Genomic DNA, 5,000 nt, shown 5'->3' on the forward strand with positions numbered 1-5,000 from the left:
AGGAAGGGAGGAGTCTCAGGAGGTGTACCTAGGAGGCTTCCAGGGGCCTGGGTACACTTTTCAGAAAGTACCGTTGGGACTTAGAAAAATTTTCAGGATTTTTGGACTTAGAGCGATTTTTGGATTTTTGTGCAAAAATCAGATTTCCCCTTCTCCCACCGCTCTGGGGCGTCAATATGTTGAGGGGACCCGAGGGAGAGTGCCTCCCATGAGGGTAGAATGTGTGACTTTTGGGGGGAAAGTCGAATTATGGAGCAAAAACCATTTTTTGGGACTTAGAAAAATTTCGAGATGTGACAGACTTCCAGGAAGGGGGCGCCTCGGGAGGTGTACCTAGGAGGCTTCCAGGGGCCTGGGTACACTTTTCAGAAAGTACCGTTGGGACTTAGAAAAATTTTCAAGATTTTTGGACTTAGAGCGATTTTTGGATTTTTGTGCAAAAATCGAATTTTCCCTTCTCCCACCGCTCTGGGGCGTCAATATGAAGTGGGGACCCGAGGGAGAGTGCCTCCCATGAGGGTAGAATGTGTGACTTTTGGGGGGAAAGTCGAATTATGGAGCAAAAACCATTTTTGGGGACTTAGAAAAAATTCCGAGATGTGTCAGACTTCCAGGAAGGGGGCGCCTCGGGAGGTGTACCTAGGAGGCTTCCAGGGGCCTGGGTACACTTTTCAGAAAGTACCGTTGGGACTTAGAAAAATTTTCAAGATTTTTGGACTTAGAGCGATTTTTGGATTTTTGTGCAAAAATCGAATTTTCCCTTCTCCCACCGCTCTGGGGCGTCAATATGAAGTGGGGACCCGAGGGAGAGTGCCTCCCATGAGGGTAGAATGTGTGACTTTTGGGGGGAAAGTCGAATTATGGAGCAAAAACCATTTTTGGGGACTTAGAAAAAATTCCGAGATGTGTCAGACTTCCAGGAAGGGGGCGCCTCGGGAGGTGTACCTAGGAGGCTTCCAGGGGCCTGGGTACACTTTTCAGAAAGTACCGTTGGGACTTAGAAAAATTTTCAAGATTTTTGGACTTAGAGCGATTTTTGGATTTTTGTGCAAATATCGAATTTTCCCTTCTCCCACCGCTCTGGGGCGTCAATATGAAGTGGGGACCCGAGGGAGAGTGCCTCCCATGAGGGTAGAATGTGTGACTTTTGGGGGGAAAGTCGAATTATGGAGCAAAAACCATTTTTGGGGACTTAGAAAAAATTCCGAGATGTGTCAGACTTCCAGGAAGGGGGCGCCTCGGGAGGTGTACCTAGGAGGCTTCCAGGGGCCTGGGTACACTTTTCAGAAAGTACCGTTGGGACTTAGAAAAATTTTCAAGATTTTTGGACTTAGAGCGATTTTTGGATTTTTGTGCAAAAATCGAATTTTCCCTTCTCCCACCGCTCTGGGGCGTCAATATGAAGTGGGGACCCGAGGGAGAGTGCCTCCCATGAGGGTAGAATGTGTGACTTTTGGGGGGAAAGTCGAATTATGGAGCAAAAACCATTTTTGGGGACTTAGAAAAAATTCCGAGATGTGTCAGACTTCCAGGAAGGGGGCGCCTCGGGAGGTGTACCTAGGAGGCTTCCAGGGGCCTGGGTACACTTTTCAGAAAGTACCGTTGGGACTTAGAAAAATTTTCAAGATTTTTGGACTTAGAGCGATTTTTGGATTTTTGTGCAAAAATCGAATTTTCCCTTCTCCCACCGCTCTGGGGCGTCAATATGAAGTGGGGACCCGAGGGAGAGTGCCTCCCATGAGGGTAGAATGTGTGACTTTTGGGGGGAAAGTCGAATTATGGAGCAAAAACCATTTTTTGGGACTTAGAAAAATTTCGAGATGTGACAGACTTCCAGGAAGGGGGCGCCTCGGGAGGTGTACCTAGGAGGCTTCCAGGGGCCTGGGTACACTTTTCAGAAAGTACCGTTGGGACTTAGAAAAATTTTCAGGATTTTTGGACTTAGAGCGATTTTTGGATTTTTGATCAAAAATCGAATTTCCCCTTCTCCCACCGCTCTGGGGCGTCAATATGATGTGGGGACCCGAGGGAGAGTGCCTCCCATGAGGGTAGAATGTGTGGCTTTTGGGGGGAAAGTCGAATTATGGAGCAAAAACCAGTTTTTGGGACTTAGAAAAATTTCGAGATGTGTCAGACTTCCAGGAAGGGGGGAGTCTCAGGAGGTGTACCTAGGAGGCTTCCAGGGGCCTGGGTACACTTTTCAGAAAGTACCGTTGGGACTTAGAAAAATTTTCAGGATTTTTGGACTTAGAGCGATTTTTGGATTTTTGTGCAAAAATCAGATTTCCCCTTCTCCCACCGCTCTGGGGCGTCAATATGATGTGGGGACCCGAGGGAGAGTGCCTCCCATGAGGGTAGAATGTGTGGTTTTTTGGGGGAAAGTCGAATTATGGAAGAAATTGAGTTTTGAGGACAAAAAAGTGTTTTGAGGACAAAAAAGTTTCTTGAGGACAAAAAAGTTTCTCGAGGACAAAAAAGTGTTTTGAGGACAAAAAAGTTTCTTGAGGACAAAAAAGTGTTTTGCGAACAAAAAATGGAATTTTGTGATTTTGTGTAAAAATAAGTAAATTCCCCTACTTCCACCACAGGGGGGCTTCAGTATGTTGTAGGGCCCCCAGGGAGGGTCCCCCAACTGGGTTTAAAGTTTGTGGATCCTGGGCAGAAAGTTGAATTTTGGATGAAAAACCGAATTTTGGGACTTAGAAAAATTTCGAGCTGAGCAGTGACAGACTTCCAGGCAGGGGAGCCTCTCTGGAGGTGTACCGAAAACAGTTCCAGGAGCTGAGGTCATTTTCGAACATTTTTTGTTCGCTCAAATTTTTTTTGTTTTTGAGCTCTAAAAAGCTGTTATTATCAATTGGCTCAAAAATTTCAAGTGTCATGAGCTAGTACATGTTGGAGGAATACGTTTTAGGCAAAAAATTGCAAAAAAAAAAATCCAAGTGAAAAAGAACCGGAATGGGGAATTTCTGACTGCTGTAGCAGCCGCACAGTTCCAGGAGGTCGGATACATTTCCGACTTTGTCCCGCTCATTGAAGTACATTGTCCCGCAATGCAAATACATAGTAATGCGCACCTGCGGGAGAATATAGGAGAGAGTGGGCTCTCTCTACCCCGATGTATGGCGGTTGTTCCTATGGTTCTCTGGCTCGGGTAGGCGACTTAGAAGGTGGTCCCTCTTGTCGTGGAAGTTGCAAAATACGGCCGAGACTGAACTTCCACGGCTCCAGGAGGGACTTTTGCTGGTCGTGCGTCCCAAGTGAGAGAGGCGATCCTGGGGTACCTGAGCCTGACCAGACCCTCCCTCGGTGGTCCCTGGTCTTCTGAAGGGTGATGGCATTCAGGGGGGCAAATCTGGAGTCCGTGGCCGAGTTTGGGCTCTAGAAGGCGGACGCCCCTTCTGACCATGTCCCCTCAGAGCCGGCTGGATGGTTCATGGTCCGCGGCTTTGTCTGGCGGTCTGTGCCCAAGCCGGAGAAGCTCTCCTGGGGTACGTGAGCTTTGACCAGACCCTCCCTCGGCGGTCCCTGGTTCTCTGGAGGTGATGGCTGTCAGGGGGGCAAATCTGGAGTCCTCGTGGGAAGGAGGGCTCTTGAAGGCGGACGCCCCCTCTGACTATGTCCCCTCAGAGCAGGCTGGATGGTTCATGGTCCGCGGCTTTGTCTGGCGGTCCATGCCCAAGCCGGAGAAGCTATCCTGGGTACCTGAGCTTCGACCAGACCCTCCCTCGGTGGTCCCTGGTTCTCTGGAGGCGATGGCTGTTGTCAGGGGGGGGGGGGGCAAATCTGGAGTCCTCGTGGGAAGGAGGGCTCTGGAAGGCGGACGCCCCCTCTGACTATGTCCCCTCAGAGCATGCTCGATGGTTCTCAGTCCCTGGCTTTGGCTTTTTGGCCATCCTGGGGTACATTCTTGCCAAAAAAAAAAACGACTAAGTGAAAAAGAACCGGAATGAGGAATTTTCTAGGTGCCGCATCCGCCCTACAGTGACTTGAGGCCGGGTACAGTTCCGACTTCGTCCCCTTAAAGTGGGGACGTTGTCCCGCAATGCAAATACATAGGAATGCGCACCTCTGGCAGAATGTACTTGAGAGAGTGTCGTCTCTCTACCCCGATAGAAAGCAGTTGTTTCTCTGGTTCCCCGACTTGGGTAGGCGACTTGGCATGTGGTCCCTCTCGTCTGGAAGTTGCGCACTCCGGCTGAGACCGAACTTCCACAGCTCCGAGAGGGACTTTTGCCGATCGTGCATCCCAAGCGAGAGAGGCAATGCTGGGGTACCCAAGCCTGACCAGACCCTCCCTCGGCGGTCCCTGGTTCTCTGGAGGTGATGGCTTTCGGGGGGCAAATCCGGAGTCCTCGTCCGAAAGGGGGGGCTCCGGAAGGCGGACGCCCCTCTCGTCCATGTCCTCTCAGAGCGGTCTTATCCTCCGATCGATCTGGCACGGCGCTCCCGGGTGGGGAGGTGGTGCTGCTCGCTCGACCCGGGCTTTGGAGCTCGCGTCGGTTTACGGTGAGCGGTGTCCTTCCTCCTGTACCCCCGGGCTTCCACCACCTATCTTTGGGCGCGCACGCCGGCCGTCACCTCCCGTTCGAGGACGGAGGCGGCCGAGCTGTGGGAAGTTTGAATCGCACCGAACGATGAACAGTGGTCTGACGACCCACGCGGGCGAACGGCGGGGCGCCCACCCACCCCGGCGTGGGGGCCAGCCGTCCGAATCGCTCCCCGCGTGGGGAAGCACAGTGTTAGCAAGGGCGGCCCTTTTCGAAGTTCCAGATGCGCAGCCCTGCCCGCGGAGGTCCGTGCCACGCATCGCCCGAAGGGCGGCCTCCGCGGCGGGCACCAGCGAGAGCGGCGGCGGTGGGTGGCGTTTCCACGCCGCTGCCGAGCTCCGCGCCACTAGTCTTTCCCGAGCCCCTACGTTAGTGGGGGGGATGACAGAGCTGTGGAGGCAGGCGAGGGGGGGTTCTCACTGCGCGGTGTGCCCCCACCCGACTCGCCAT

Source organism: Dendrobates tinctorius, unplaced genomic scaffold (genome assembly GCF_039654945.1).
Source record: "Dendrobates tinctorius isolate UK_male_01 unplaced genomic scaffold, ASM3965494v1 ptg000227l, whole genome shotgun sequence".
NCBI lineage: Eukaryota > Metazoa > Chordata > Amphibia > Anura > Dendrobatidae > Dendrobates > Dendrobates tinctorius.